The following is a 16,708-nucleotide window of genomic DNA, read 5'->3' on the forward strand; positions in this document are numbered from 1 at the left end:
GTGTTGTGTGTCTCCTTTATTTTGCACTTGTCCAGTTGCACTATAGCTTCTGGTACACATGCGTCCTAAGTATCCTAACATCAGAACATGTTAATTAATATGGACCCCCAAAAGTATTATAAACTTAAATACATTTGGGGAATTCTATACAGTAAATTCCCCTCTTGAAGTTCATAGCACATTATTTGCCCATGACAGGCTCTTGGCAGACAACAGTAAAGAATCCTGTTTGATTCCATTTAATCTCGTGCTTACAGAGGCCACAGTCTTGTGGATGCCTTTTCAGGAATGAAAGACTCATTGCCCCAGCTGCTGGCAGTGTCCTGGTGCATCCCTCCCACCTTGGCACCCTTTGGGGGTTTGCTCAGCCAAAAAGAGCTACCGTGTTCAAAGTGATGCTCCCTTCTGGGAGTGGACCATATCCAGAAACTGATTGGCATGAAGATAGAAAGACCTGGTTGTCTTGCCCCCAACTCAGGCCAGCTTTGGAGAGCTATCTCATCTTTAGAATCCTTGCAACATCCGCCAAGCCTGCCCCTAAGACTGCATAGCAACTCTCCTTCTCTCTGTGTCATCTGGCTTCTGCCCCTTCCCTTCCCAAGGGTTGATCTTAAGAGCATTCCCGAAGAACCCTCTTCCACCCATAACTGCATCTCAGCTTCTAGGAGAACCCAGCCTGTAACAAAAAGAACTTCCCAAACATACTGGAATATGGACTATTCATTTGTATGAAACACCTGTCTCCCAGAGAAGTGTTCACAGAACATAGATTTGGGACACATGGTTAACGGAGGCAGGACTTGCAACCAGAAGAGCTGCTGTGGTTTCCAACTTGTCTGCTGACTGGCTGGTTAGTCTGACCAAGCAACCTGTTCTGCAGGAGCGTCAGTTTATCATCAATAAATGAGCCCGCTAAAATACCTCATAGGGACAAGAGCTTGCCCAGCACAGTGCCTAGGTGATCTATTGAAAAGAGCTCCCTGAATCAGGGATTCTTACCTGCTTTATGGACTACTAGATCTCAAGTGCCCAGAATTATGTCTGGCACAGAGTAAGTATTTGATAAATATTTGAATTAACTAAGTAAATAACACACAGCAATCCTCTGAAAATGTTACTAAGGTAAGTTTCCAGTCCATATATTTGGATAGGTCACAGTCATTTGTAGGAAGAGATAAGTAAAGATCACTTTCAGTACAGATTAGAGAAGATTTACTAGCTGACCTTTCCTATACTGATTGGGCAGCCATAAAAAATACTGGACTGATCATTACTGCTGAGATGTCTTGGGCAGTGCCCCCCAAACCTTTAAGTAGAGCCGCCAATTTATTTTGCTGACCTTTCTGGTAATTTTTGGTGTAGGTCATAGTTTCAAGCAAATACACTAAAAAGTCACTTACATTACATATGGTATTAGATTAAAGCAAACTTCATCAAGTCTCACTAAAATAGATTTTGAAGGTTTATTAATTTAAATTGTGAAACCTCTTGAGCCTTATTGAGAAGAATCAAAGTGTCATGCCGTTTGTGCCTGTTGTAGCATGAACGGGACAAAGACACTCAACTTAATTTAGCACATTCCAAGGCTTATGTTGCTAGAAGCAATTTCCTGCTGATGGGGCCATTGGAGAGCAAGAGTGAATAAAATTCCCCAAAGCTGCACTGTTTGTGTTGAAGATTACATAAGCATGGTCATGCTGAAAGACATAGTGTCTTCCCCTCTGAAGATTTCAGCTAACACGCCGCAACACGAGCAGTGGCTCCCCTTCTGGATTCAGGAAAGGCTTTGAGACTCTTGCCTCTTGGGCATAATGTAGTGGGAGAGAAACACACTATCATAAACCCCAAAGAAGATGAACAAGGAGAGAGCAGATCGAGTAGAGAAGGAACACAGAGCATGCTGCCAGTTGCCCCTGGAGCTTGGAAGGCACTCTGAAGGTACGACCTGAACTGTGTCTTGAAGACTAAATATAATTTCTGACGGATCGGGATATGAGGGGAGGAGGGCACTCCAGGAAAGAAACAGTACAAACCTGGAAAGTGATCAAGATTGGATATAGGGTGTTAAAGGCCTAGATTATAGGCGATCAGAATGAGAACAGGTTATGGTGGGGTTTAAAGACCTAACGAACTCTTTATTACACGTAGCTGATCATGGAGTCAGACATGGTCTCTCCAGCTCTTGTGTTGTATTCCACACCCAGAGTCTTCAACCGCATTTTAAACTACTTGAGGGCAAATGTAAAATCATATAGAAAGAACTTATCTTAAATAAATTAATAAAATCATGTTTTAAAAAAGAAATAGCTTATCTGAAGGTTGGACTCTGGCATACTTGCATCTTGGGAATAATACCTTGAATGTTGAAACAAATGAAAATGAAAGAGGAAGAGAGAGGAAGAAGAGGTAGGAAGAGGAAGAGGAGGAAGAGAGAAAAGAGGCAGAACAGAAAGACCTGCAGGAAGGGTAAAACCCTATTACAAAGCATGAGTTTAGGAGTCCAGCAGCATGGATTTGAATCTTGATTTCTGACTTATTAATGATGGGACCTCCTCAGTTCTGATTTCCTTCTCTACAAAATAGACATCACAGCAGCACCTGCCCTGGAGGGGGGCCAGATGGAAAAACTCTCGAAGCACTTTGTGTGGTGACCTTGCATGGTGATGGGTCAGTCTCTGTTCCCTGCTCACAAAAGCTGCTGGGTGCCTTCGGGCACATAAGTTCATGACTTTTCTCAAAAGACAAGTTCTTATTTTGTGATTCAGAGCCTACTGACTCTACTAAAAAGTGGTTTTTCCTCCCCTTGTTTGTATGGCATATAAAGACAGAGATGTGGAGACTGTCACAGGAAGAGTCTGCAGATATCATAAATGATTGCCAAGAGACCCATCAAGGAAGGATAGAGTTAGCAGTGCAGACATGTGTCTGCAGAATATACTGGGCACACTTGGCTGTGTTTTAAAGCACTACAAAGCCATAGTTGATGTATGTAACATGGTCTCTGAGTCAGTATGAAAGACTAATAAATGTTTCATTCAATCCAAGTACCTTCCATATTCAAAGAATTATGAATGATGTAGGGATGGTACAGATTAATAAGATGCTTGTTTTAATGGCGCTCACAAGTTAGAAAGTCTGTAATAACAGCTTGGAAATTTCCCATCCAAAAAGTTAAGATGAGCAAAAAATTTTAGACATCTGAAAAAAGAAGTGCTGGTGGAGGGGTGGTGTAGACAGCATATTTCCTGGCAGTGTTTGATAACAAGATTATAGAGTATGCTGTGCTAAGTGCAGAGCAGGTGCACACACGTTGCCTGCCAATTGAATTGGTTTTGCTCTGCTTTGCAGAACGAAATAGATAAAACTCACCACTCTTTCTCTGTTGGTAACTCATCTTCATCCCAAAGAACTGTTCCTCCTCCCCCATTCCCAGCTCTGTCGCTGGACACTGCCATCTTGCATCTTCAGGCTAGACATCTGGAGCCACCTTCCAGTCTCCTCTTCACCTCACCCACTGAATCCAGGGTTTTGGTGGTCTGCAAACTCCTTCTCTAACACTATGGACATTTGTCCCCTTCTCTTCCTGCCTACTTCTACTGCATCAGGGAGTTCTTTTCACCCTAATGATTGCAGTGACCTTCCAGACAGTAGTTGTGCCCCCATTTCCCTCCAAACCCAGCCCATCCTACGCCGGAGTCCAGGATGTCCACTCAGGTCATCCTGCCTAAAGGACCTTGGAAACAATGTCACGTGATCATAGCCCATACAGGAACATCTTTCTGTTCCATCTGCATTCTCCTACAATTCCTTGAGGGCAGGGACCATATCTGCTTATTTACCACTGGATCCCCAATGTCCGGCACTATTCCTGGTGCATAGTAGGCACTTAATAAATAATTTATGAAATAAATAATTTATGAAAGAATGAATGAGTGTTGAATGAAGAGCCACTTGGTCAGTGATCTATTACTGTAAGGCTTTTAGTTAGTCCTTTATTGTTGGAGATTTAAGTGTTCTTTTTTTCTCCTTTGAACAGTGCCATGGTGAACAGCCTTTATCCGTTAAGGATTGTATTCAGCTAAAAACCTGGTCACAGTAGCTTAAACATACAGGCTTTATTCTCTTCTGTAAAGGAGCGGAGACGTGGCCAGTTCCGTGAAGTCATTGGGGATGGTCTTCTTCCACTCTCTGTGTGCATCTTCCATCCACAGAGTTATGAGTTGCTGGAGCACAAACTTTTCCAGCAAAATTTTCACACAGGAAGCAGAAGCCCTAAATTGATTACGTTTTACTCAAAAAGATCGGGTGTTATTCAACAATAGCCAAATGCAAGGGTTAGCGAAACTTTTCAAGTAGTTCGTTAGTTCTGTCTTTCCAAAGTAAGTTAAAAACAAAAACAAAAACAAAAAACTATCTATCTATCTGTCTGTCATCTATCTATCTATCTTTTGGGCATAGCAAATTTTACCACTCTGTAGTAACTACTGTTGCAGTATCACCAAGATGTAAACTCCACATATAGCCAGTCTGCAGCATGGAAAAGACAGGAGACCACTTGCCTTGCTTTCAGCAGTCCAGTGGGTGTGTTCATGGTGTCTGTGGAATTGACATCGTTCTATGGGAAGGAACATCTCGTTTATGTCCTGAAGGATGAAGCAGGACCATTTTGTTGTCAGTGTCTCAGATGCCCTTTGATCCCCACGTGGAATCGCTTCTGTCCTGCTGACCTCCTCCAAGTTTCCACAAGGTGTCTGTTCAGTGGACTAGTGGGTTCCGTTCTTCCGAGGTGTTCCAAGGCACTCCAGGCCAGAACAACCCAAGCTCAGGGAACATCATTCACTCTTCTTGGAGGAAATTCTCCCTGTGCTGGGCTGTGCAGTTGTGAAGCCTCTAGCCAGTGAGAGTCAGGGTCCACTGGAAAAGCTAATTGTAGTTAATTCCTGGCCAGTAGAGGATAATTTTTTTCTCTGTGGTTTTTGGTTTTGTCTTTGTTTCTTTAATAATGAAGATCTGGTCGCAGTGAAGAAATGCTTCAGGGGGAAGCTGTTTCTGTCATCCTCTCACATCACCCAATAAGAAAGAAAAAGAACTGCAGGGGGAATGGAAGATTTAGGAAGACATTTACTTTTTCAAAAGTTTCTAAAGCAGACTACAAATCAGTCTAACTGATTCCAGTTGTGGGGTGATGTGAGTCTAGGCTTGGATATTCTCCGCCAAGCAGACAGGGCAAACTTTTAGCCAAGTCTCCATATGGTTGGTGTTCAATCCATAGCTTTTGATGGATTGTTTGAGTTCTTTTGTGCCAGATCAAGCAGTTTACAAAGTGCAAAAAATAATTATGGCTTTTTTTCCCCCTGTGTTAAAGAGTACATTGTGTGCGATATTCCATAGGTTCCTGGGACTTGCCTGAATATCTTCCAGTGTAATCAAATCATCAGTTGGTTCGTGCTTAGAGAATGTAGTAGGAAAGCAAAAAATGTAATTTCTTTGATTGGATTCTCAGGCACTAATTACTCACCCAGAATCCCATGGGTTCTTCTGTTTCCTTGATACCTATGACCCTCTATCCAGAAAGGAGGCCCTTACCCTCACAAATAAACATCTATCTCTTTAAGTCAGTGCTTTTTAAAAGAAACCATATAAGCAGAAATGTAAGGTATTGAAAGTATACTGAGTGACTGGAAGAATTGGGAAGTCTGAGAACCAGGCTCTGAGACTTCATTGCTACAAGAAATGCACTTTGTTGTTGACTAGCCTGGGGAGAGAACTGCCATGTCTCTTGCTGTTCTGGAGCCTTCACCTTGCTCTACCCCGCCAGCTGGTCTGCCCCTGGAATCTTGCTCAGCTACCCTCACCTCCAGTGGGAGTAGTTGCCTGGGGCCCTATCTTTGCAGAACCAGTTCTCTCTACAAGGACTAGTATGGAGTGTCTGAAGGGCGAAACCAAGGTCATATACCCACACTCTTCATGAACACATGAGGATATGCTATTTGTTGTCAGGTTCCTACTACTCAGAGTCTGGTCCACAAAGGATAACATAAATCAGGCATTGGCTGCCTCGCCTGAAGACTCAAGGCTGGGGATTCTCCTCACACAGGAGGGGCTCAGATGCAAAGCTGGCCAAGAAGAATCACGAATGTCCACACTGCTTAACCAGATGCCATAACAGTGTTTTTGTGCCCATGTTCTTCTTTGGTCGATTAACTCCCATAGGAAGCAGTAAGGTGTGCCCAGGGAGAGGAGGCTGTGAAGCAGCTGGAAATAGGAAGGGAACATTGTGATGGAGGCTGGGGAAGAAAAGAGAATGATATAATTTCCCCATAGCACTTGGCCAATTTACTTTCCAATCCAAGCACGGACGGTACGCCAGCATCCACTGTGTGACTAGCATGGCAGAAGATGGACCCTCATTTTGTGCAGATGTTGATACCCAGGTTGGGAGGAATAAGACCATCTCTCAGATCAGTTGGAGGAAGATAGAGGACTGTGCCTCCAGCACGGATGCCAACCTCTGGTGCATCTTGTTAGACGTGCAGATTTGGGGTGGGGGCTAGGATTCTGAGAAGTGCCCAGGTGGTCCTGAGGCTAGAATCTCTAGAAGAGTAGGGTACAGGAGCGTACATGTCGTTCATGCCAAGTGGGAGAGCACTGAGGTAGATCATAGTGTCATGGAGATTCTCTGAGGGGAAATCCCTGAGATTCAGGCACTGAGAGTGGATAGACTTAACTAAGCCCTGACACGGGGGCCGGAGTTGATTAGGCAGAGAGTAGAGGAATGCCTGCGTAGGGCCCCCTTGCGGGTTATACCAAGGGTGACCAGCTGTCCCACTTTGCCTGGGACTGTTCTGGCTGTAGCATAGAAGGTCTTGTGACCTGGGAGCAAGTGTCCTACTTCTGTGATGTTTGCCCAGTAACACCCGGCCAGAGGCTGACCATAACTGTGTGCTGTTTGCTCAACAGATTGGCCAAGTTCACACTTTACAAAGGTTAAAGTCACAGGGAGTCCATTTCATTTCTGGTCTTAGTAATGGCTTGGAAAGGAAGCAGCAAAGCTTTAGATAAGGCAGTCCTGTTTTTCTTAATACTGTTGTGATATCGGTCTTCACATCACAGCGTTACAGTGATATTTTTTAAGTAGGGCCTTTCTTTCATTACTCAGAAAATTCTAAATTTCTGCATATATAATTCTAAACTTCTGTGTATATAATTCTAAATTTCTCTGCATATATCCCAACACGGTATATGAAATGTCAGAAGCACAGAGGGAGCCCCCAGAAACGCGTGTCTTAGTACTTCTGGAACGACATCGCTTCATTTCAGCAGGTCAGGTGGACCGTGTCATTGAAAAATTTCTATGTCAACCACAGCCATAGACATGCTGTCCAGTCCCCTGGGTCAGAGTGGCTTGCCCTCACCCAGGCAGTAACCATCCTTACAGCTGGTGTTTTTCTTTCTTTTTTTTTTTTTTTTAAGATTTTATTTATTTGTCAGAGAGAGAGAGGGAGCGAGAGTGAGCACAGGCAGACAGAGTGGCAGGCAGAGATAGAGGGAGAAGCAGGCTCCCTGCTGAGCAAGGAGCCCGATGTGGGACTCGATCCCAGGACGCTGGGATCATGACCTGAGCTGAAGGCAGCTGCTCAACCAACTGAGCCACCCAGGCGTCCCAGCTGGTGTTTTTCTTAAAGAAAGTGTTTGTTTGCTTTGATCTGCTTCCTCCTTAGCCACAAGCATGGTGGCAGTTCCTAGAGAAGTGCCCCGTTTTTGGTCTCACCTGCTGAGCCAGAGAGATGCTCATGAATTTTGACATCTCGGTTTTCTGCCTGGGGAACCCGAACAAAGTCCAATCAGGAGCAGCTGCTGCTTTTCACGGAGCAAATCCTCCAGCCAGCTGATGATGTGTGCAACCCATGCATAGCTTGCGGGAGGCAGCAGGCCACCTGAACAAATACAGCCAGGTGCTGGTCCTGCCAAGCCTTCTGCTCCTGCCCTGCAGAGCTTTAACCCTTCCTGCTGGCTCCCGGAAGCTGCTCTGGTTGGGGTGCTGAAAACCTCAGTTTTGAGAGGACAGACCAGTCTCTTGTTTCCCCTCCCCTCTTCTCTCCCTCCTTCCCTCTCTCCCTTCTCTTCGCCCTCTTCTTACCCTCTCCTCTTCATCTCCTCTCTCCTCCAAGTCCTTCCCACCCCTTTCCTTCCTCCCCTTGTCTTTTTCCTTTCTCTACCTCTCACTCCATATACACCCCTCTCTTTACTTTTTCCTCCAGGGCTTTAACCGGTTATTATCTTTTGCAAACTTGCCCCCAGGAACTGAGTAGCCTGTTCCCTTCTCTGCATTTCCTTTGCTCTGAAGCAAGGCTGCCCCAAGTCTGGCCTGCAACTTGAGAGGGCTCTGCAACCGGAGCAAGGGCAGGAAATCACTGTGTTTCCCACAGGATCTGATTGTAACACTAATCCCACAGTTAATTGGAGTTCCCTCACTGGGCTTAACTCCCCTCCTCTCTACTTTGGGAAGTCACCCAAAATAGTTTTTGCGTATTTTAAGAAGATGGTGGGCAAAATTAGGGAATAAGCTGGTGGGTAAAGGAAGTATACAAATGGACATTTTTTGGCGGGGAGACATTGTGCTCTGGGGAGCTGACCGTTACAGAGTTTGGTGCATGTGAAACTCAGCACTGCAAGGGTTAACACTTCAACTCTGTTCAGGGCCCAACCCTGACCTGGATTCCTCCTCATATTGGACCCTGGGCTCTGATGCTTTCTCAGCAGAGCCTGCTGGGACCAGTGTGTGCAGAGACCTCCCCAGCCAGGGCCAGCCATGCCCTGTGTCCGGGGCCTGCCAGTGGCTGGAGGGACTGGGGGCTGATGAAGGGGCTCAGTGTGGACATGAGCAGTGTGTCTGAGACAGGCTAGCTCCAGGTGGTTTTCTTCCCATGTGGAAACTCCAAGGTTCTACTGAGATTTGTAAATGATGTACTTAAAAGAGTCAGCTTTCTGTCTGATTTTGGAGAAGATGTTGTCCCCTTCTCCCTGGGGCCGATTTGACCTTTGTGACTAAGCAGCCTTGGGTCCCTAACCTTCTTGAAAGAGAAGTTACTTTGCCTTCCACCAAAAGCTTGCAGTGTGTGGTGCTGTTGACTGAGAAGGGCCCTGGGGAAGTGGGGTGCTCGGCCTTTGGGGGAGTCTCATGCTGGGAGAGGGGACAGCAAGCTCTGGTTTGGAAATCTATGGGTGAGCGTTTAAAATCTGGCAGCCGTCTTGACATTTTGCCGGGGACACTCTGCCAAAGCCATCCCCACACGGTCCTGATGCCACAAGCAGATGAGAAGGATATGGGGAGCAGCGCAGGCTTGGAGAAGCACAGGCCTGTGAGGCAGGACAGTGCAGGGCTCCTGTCCTGATCCTAACTGGCTATACAGTCTAGACCAGTGTAGGCACCTTTCCTTGCCCCGCATTGTTTCCTCTGTGCTGGAGGATAATGTCTCTTTCTTGAGGGCGGTTGCGATGATTGAGGGTCTCCTCAATTCCTGACATGGGCTAGTTATGCATTTGTGGGTTACGTGCTCAATAATTGCTGTCTTGTGTAGAAAACAAAGAGAGGGAGCACCAGGAAGCAGGAAGGGGAGGAAAAGTGGCTCAAATGGCAGCAGAAGACATGCAGGAGTTAGGCCTTGGCCTCTGGTAAAATGTCTGTTGTGTGAGGGACCCACAGCAGAAGACAGGTCCTTTTGGAGCATGTGGGGCATAAGCAGAGCTGCTTCTGGAAGTGGCTGCGGTGCTGCTGGTGGCAGTAAGAATCAGGTGGCCTGATTTGTAGAAAGGTCTCAAAGCCTGATGCCAACTACACCCTGGACACGGGGTTTGTAGCCGAGCTTCTCTTTTCGTCCTCCAAGGCAAATTTTGCTCAGTTTGGAACTTGGAGCTGATGGTTGGGAATGACAGGGTTCTTGAAACATTTTTCTTTCCCCGCACGGAGGGTTCATTCCCACCTCCACCACAGGATCCCCTGGAAGTGTCTGGCCCTCTTGGAATTTCTCATCACAATTTCAACGATCTCAGCTGCCACTTGCAAGCACCACTATTTTTGCTCACGAGGGTCCAAACGCCTGGGGTCCTCTCACTTGGAGTCATACCCCCTGCTGGGTACAGACCTATGACCAGCTGAGTCAGGGTCAGGGGAGAGTGGAAGACTGGAACCTGCCCTCTCACAGCCCGCATCCACTCCTGCTCTTGTGCCAAGGTGGCCTCGTGGCTTTGAGGTGGCTTGGACAGGAGAGATTTTGCCTTTGCTGTTTATGGCCCATTTATAAAACCACTCTACTCTCTTCCTCTTTCTCTCTCTCAGTGTTGCATTTTTCAGCTGATTTTAATCAGTAATGGTGAGTTTTAAGTCTATACATTTATTTTCTCATGATTTCCCCTATGGGTCCATGCTAGTAGCTTGGAGAAGACAAGTTCTTAGTAGAGCCCTGTCTCTAGGCCGTGTGCCTCGTGAGAGCCTCACCGGGAAGTGAGGTGAAGGGGGAGTGTGTGGGCGTAGCCACGTGTTCGTGGTCTTTCCTTCCCCTTTCCCTTCGGAAATGTTCTAATTTTGTTCCTCCTTAGAAGGAACACAGAGGAGGGTGTGGCAGACACACACAGACACACCCTACGTGTCTACTCTTGAAAATTTCAAACGCAGTGCTGCTATTTTTAAAAGGCACGTGGAGCTGCGCTCTGGTTGAACAATGCAGAGAGCTATTTGTGCCGATTCCCAGCTTAACACCTGCCTGCCTGGAATGCCAGTGTTTCCGACTTCAGTGAGAAAAGTAGGGGCCTAACCATAAGGACTTGTCTGAGGGCTGGGGGTGGTGGGGCATCCCTGCCGCAGTGAGAATTGTATAAGCTCCCAGTTAGAGAAGTCTTCTCCTGGCAAATGGGAGGCTATGGGAGAGCAGTTGGCCCTGTATTAGGTTCCTGATGATAATTAAGGAAAAGAAACAGGATGCAATCCATAGATTGGAGATCCTGTGGGGTCATGATAAAACTGAACAGCATTTTGTCCCATTTCCTGCTTTTCATTCCCAGCCCAGGTCTGTCTTACTAAAAAGTGAGGGTGTCTTAGAATAGAATGCCTCCCCCTGCTCCCTCTCTCTCTCTCTGGCCTCCTCTCTCTCCCCACAGTGCCCCGCATCTCAATGTGTATCTGTATCCCCATCATCAAAACATAGGCTATTCTAACAGTTTCTAGGGTGTTCTTAATGAAATACCACAAACTAGAGGCAGAACAACAGAAATTCATTTTCTCCACTTCTTCAGGCTAGAAGTTCAAGATCAAAGTGTTGACAGGTTTGGCCTCTCCTGAGGCCTCTTTCCTTGGCTTATGGATGGTCACCTTGTCATTGTGACCTCACGTGTCCTCATTGTGCAGTTGCCTCCCTGCTATCCTGTCCTCTTCTTATGGGGACACCAGTCATATCAGATTAAGAGCCCACCTTTCTGACCTCATTTAGCCTTAATACTTTCTTAAAGATGCTAATCCTTATGTAGTTGCATTGAGAGGTTAGGACTTCATCATATGAATTTCGGGGGAACACCGTCTGTTCTGTAACAGGTATAAAGTAGCAAGCTCTAGAAGGTACACTTGAATCGGAGCACAGGTGTTGCTGACAGTGACACTATATAGCCCACAATTCACACTCATCCCCGTGACTGTGGGTATATATACATGGAGGCCACAGCATGTCCAGACAGAGCCATGCAAGACCTTGGACATGGCCTATAGAGTTACATAGGGCTCAGTTGTTGGATGGGGGGAACATAAAGTTGGAGCTCCAGTGGCTCCAGCATTGGGTGGGACCCAGAAACAGCACCTTTGTCATCTTCACCCAGAACCCTGGATGGCAATGAGATAGGGGAGAAATACCAATGAGGAGACATTCCTGGAGCTAGACAGAATAGAAGGATCAGATCCACACCATTCCAACCTTTGACCTCTCCCCTCCTCCACCTCCTTCCAAAGACTTGGTTTGTCGTAAACAGATGACCAAACCCCTGAGAGAGGAGACACCAACTGACCAGCCTCAGGACTGGACCCCATTAACAAGTAAAGGTGAGGGGTGCCTGCGTGGTTCAGTGGGTTAAAGCCTCTGCCTTCAGCTCAGGTCATGATCCCAGGGTCCTGGGATCAAGCTCTGCATTGGGCTCTCTGCTCAGCAGGGAGCCTGCTTCCCCTCCTCTCTCTCTGTCTGCCTCTCTGCCTGCTTGTAATCTCTGTCTGTCAAATAAATAAATAAAATCTTAAAAAACAAACAAAAAAACCCACAAGTAAAGGTGAGCACCCTGCCCCTGAGGGAATACAGCTCTATGGGCTGCCTAGAAATTGCCATGGCAAGACTCTGAGGAGGGTAGGTCCTGGTGTCCTTCTAGTGCAATAGGCCTCAGGGTCCCTCATGGGAAATGCCCAAAAAAGCCAATGAGGAACAATGAGGTACCCTTACCAGAGTGGGTTCCTCTACCAGGACTCACCCTGCAGGGTTGCTGACCTTTGGGGAAGGAATCAAATGGAAAGAAAGAGAATCCTGCCCTCCCTGCCACTTGTTGAGTAGGGATCTCACAAGGCGACCATTGGGCCTAAACAGATGGCTGCCCTTCTGCAACTGCTAAGGACAAGCAGGGGCTTGTTTCCATTTGTGTAAGTGCTGCTGGGCAGTGATTTTTCTTGTCATTGCATGATCTCTTCAAGGGGAAAATGGTGAAATACTGCAAAACACTGAGATCACTGTCTTAGAGTCGTAAGTACCACCCTAGTTTTTTAAGTGTCAGGATGCTGCTGATGGTTGTATTCTCTACTCCTTGTTTTCTCCCAGGTTCCGCCTCTTTAATTTCCAAAGATCAAATCCTAATGGAGCTCCCCCTGTTGCTCAGAATAAATGCCAGAATCTTCATAATGGGTACACAGTACGGGGTCCCTGGTGGCTCTGTGACTACATCTTTTGTTACCCTCTGGTCCTCCCTGCTCTAGACCCTCCGTCTCCCTCCTGTCCCCGAATGTCGGGTGTGTATCTGTCTCATGGCCTTGGCTCTTGTGTCCTTTACTAGGAATGCCCTTCTCCCACATATCTGCAAGGCTCCCTCCTGCACTTCCTCAGGTCACACTGACATGTCCCCTCCAAGGTGAGGCCTCCCCAGCCACCTGTCTGAAATTGCATATCTACTTCTCTATTCCCAATCTCCTCGCCCTGCTTTATTTCCCTCTGCAGCACTTCACACAATCTAACATTTACATATTTTACTTAATTATTGGGCCTCACCCCCCATTAGAATATAAACTCCATGCCTGATTAGTTCGTTGCAACATCTCCACTGCCTTGAATAGTACCAAGTGGATGCACAACAGAATAAATGTCTCCCTTTAAGTAAAAGCCCCTTTTCTGTCTGGGCTTGACACTGAGTACAGTGTGCAGTTGAGATGACTTTGGGAGCTCCCTGCCTCCCAGGTGGACAACAACTTAAAGACTCCCAGTGATGATACCTGTATAGACGTTGCAAAATCAAGGTATATAAGAAATATAGCATTTCCCATGTGTCTACATCTCAACTAGGTTTCTGTTTCCAGGTTATATCTTGGATGATAGAAACTCACCCTTTCTTTTCCCTAAAGTTGTGGCTTACATCAAGTTCCAGGGAGCGTATCTTATACCAAAGGACCCAATGGGTGCCCCAAACTGTTCTCGGCTCATGTAAGTACCTCCTGAAATCTACAGCATAGGCCTTTGTCCTTGATCTGTGCATGTGGCCACAGGGAGATCCTTGTTCCCGTCCACATGCCCCCTGAGTTTTAGTGGTTCTCTTCCTTCCATAGCACTCAAGGGCACAGATGCAGTGTTGCTGCCCGTGCTCCATGCTCGGGTTTGGACAGCTCTAAGAACATGACAGAGCCCCCAGTCCTGACTGGCTACACCACCAGCTCTGTTTGTAAGGGCTCTGCCTAAGAAGCAGGGGGGCAGAACACTACCCAGCTTTTTGAGAAGTGCCAGAGCCTAAGAATCTCACAAGGTCTCCTCTATCACTCTATAAAAAGAGTTTCCTCAGACTGGTAGCCAAAGGAGAAGTCAGAGCAGTCTGAAGCAGGAAGCCAGGGCCAGGGAGCTTGAGAGAGACCCCTCCATCCTTTCTCTGCAGGGCCCTGGATTCTGCCAGTGACCTGAATGAGCTCCAAGATGGATCATTCCCAGTGTCCCCAAGGAAGAGGCCAGCCCAGCCAGCATGTTGATTTCAGCTTGGTGGGAGACCTCCAGCAGAGGACCCAATTGAGCCCCCCCATTCTTCTGTTCTGTAGAACTGTGAGCAAATAAATGGGTGTGGTTTTAAGGTACTAGGTCTGTGGTGATTTGTTATGGAGCAACAGGAAATTAATATGGGGATACAAGTCAAGGTGCCTGACACCAAGGAGGCACCACTTAGTAAATTCAATGTCATTTCCTCTTCCTTTTGGTTCCTAAATGTGTTATAGATAAGCCGTGGCAGAAATGATGTTCCCCAAACACTTTCTACATTTCTCAGACTTTCTTGCCAGTATGTGGAAGCCAGAGCGCACTCCTTTTGGCCAAGGAACCATAAGTGGAAGTGGTATGTGCCATTTCTGAGCTGAGGCAGTTAAAAACCAGGGCTTCAGTGTTCCTGTTGCTGGAGAGCTGGTGTTCCCGACGGTGCCACTGCGAGAGCCAGTGCGGCTAGCCAAGTGCCCTGTCAGCCTGCACGACTCATGGCATAGACTAGGCTTCACCTAAGTAACCTGCACACTCTCCCCCGAAGAACACAGCTCTCAGAGCTTGCAAAACAAATGAAGGAGGGAGAATTCATTTTGTAAGTTCCTGGCAGCGTCCCTAGCACGTTCAGTTTTCCCCTACAGGACACTAGTAGGAGTGGTCAGAGAAAAGTGTTCAGAGGCACTGCCAGGGGAAAATCAAACTGGAGATAAACCCATTGCATTTTTGCAAGTCATTGAGGAAATGTTAGCTTTAGAAAATGTATCTATAGATGTTTTTCTACAACCCTGAACCTTTTCTAAAGAGTCGGGCTTGTTTCTAAAAACTAGAGCACTCTGGCCAGTCATCAGTGTTTGACAGCCAGATCTCTGGCCTTGGTGTCCACCACCCTGCATTACCACGTGCTATTTACATTCTCCCCCCAAGTGTTTCTTTGGCCATCCTCTCTCCACTTCTCTCCCCTGCCACTTGGAGTGCCACTGAGACAGTGACCTTCTAGGAGGTCAACCAGGTCAAGTTGATACCCTGCTTGAAAACTCTGGCAAAAGGCCAAACTCCCATCCACAACACACAAGGATTTGTGCGCAATCATGCCATGCCCCCATCCCCCACCTCCTCTCAGACCACAGCTCTCTCTGGTTGCCATCCTGGAGCCACACTGGTCTTTTTTTCCATTCACCCCATTCACCTAGGACGTGTGTGCTGTTCCCTCTGCCTGGCCTCCTTGGGCCTCACCGTTCACATGGTGGTTCTGACTCCTCTTGTAGACATTGGAATGGTGTTGCGTGGTCTTCCCTCCCCATTCCATCTTGGTGCCCTGTCATGCCCCGCATTCTCTATCTTAACCCTTAATCTGTTTTCTTGAAATTGGGAAAATTTCTAGTTACTTAATTTGTTTACTAGTTTGCTCTTCCCCAGTGAGAATGTAAACTCTGAAGGATTGGAGGTTTTACTCTATTAACAAGCCAACAAATTAGCCTGCCACTGGTTAGTGAATGCTGGCAGAAGGCAAGAGGCTCCTGGTCCGAGACAAAGGTCTTTACAGCACAGGAGCAATGTGAGCTCTCTGCTTAAGCAGCAATTCCCTTGGCTTCTCAAGTCCCCATGGAAACGTCCAGTGGATGCTGCCCATGCAGCAGGTTGGTGTCAGAGCTGAGGAACCCCATGCTTAGGGAACCCCCATCTTTTATAATGGGAAGCAAGCCAACCTGCCTGACTGGCTTTGGATGGAGTCATCTTTTCTATACTGTGTGGTAAGCAAACTTGTCTTTTTCTCTTGACAGAGATACTGTCTTTGCCTTTCAGGCTATTTGCTGTATATTCATCCTTGAAAAGACAGTGCCTCTGCTGGCAAGAGGGGCAGAAACCTGAGACCCTATGGAGACCTGTCTTCCCTGCAGAAGGCAGATCTCATCAAATCAGGCTTCATTCTCAGCTGTAAGCCCCAGAAACAAAATCATGGGGTGCTGCATGGGCCAAGCAGAATCAGTGCCTTTTCTGGAAATGCACAGGCATCATATAGGCTAGCAGTGGCTCCATGAAAAGACATCTTTTCTACTGCTTTCCTTTATCTTGGAATTCCACTTGAATTTGTCTTGGCTTAATTTTGGCAGAAAAATGAGATAAAATACTACTTAAACTTAAAATAGACATGATAGGACAGATTTATCTCTGGGAGATCCTTTGAGTATTATGATAGAAAAATTGTAATTTTAAAGACAACTTTTGTTTAAGAAACTCCAAGTTTAAAGCAAATACTGAATAAGGAGGGAGGGAGAGAGTTCACAAAAGGAAATAACTGGGGGAGCAGAAGGGTAGTTATAAGAAGGAGTGGTGTTGATCTCTGCTCTCTGAACAGTTAAGACTTAGGGTATCTTCTTGGACGGGTCATCAGGTAGGAGACCAAAGTCTGCAAAAACTTCACCCAATCCTCCATGTCCTGTGCCCAGTCAATTAGGAAACTT

General features: G+C 46.6%; 1 long non-coding RNA gene across 4 annotated transcripts in view; it reads left to right on the forward strand.

The window, feature by feature from the left end:
* Positions 1-14,350, forward strand: part of LOC123388846 — a 72,335-nt gene extending 57,985 nt beyond the window's left edge. For 2 of the 4 annotated variants that reach the window (XR_006603351.1, XR_006603354.1), the window contains 2 exons: positions 13,592-13,715; positions 14,158-14,350. This is a non-coding gene — a long non-coding RNA (uncharacterized LOC123388846). Of the gene's footprint in view, positions 1-11,426; positions 11,588-11,995; positions 12,086-13,591; positions 13,716-14,157 lie in introns of those variants that run through there. The other 2 variants (XR_006603352.1, XR_006603353.1) reach the window with 2 other exon arrangements.
* Positions 14,351-16,708: the final 2,358 nt, after the last annotated feature.

This window comes from Mustela putorius, unplaced genomic scaffold (genome assembly GCF_011764305.1).
Source record: "Mustela putorius furo isolate JIRA1106 unplaced genomic scaffold, ASM1176430v1.1 tig00003913_pilon_pilon_pilon, whole genome shotgun sequence".
Taxonomy (NCBI): Eukaryota; Metazoa; Chordata; class Mammalia; order Carnivora; family Mustelidae; genus Mustela; species Mustela putorius.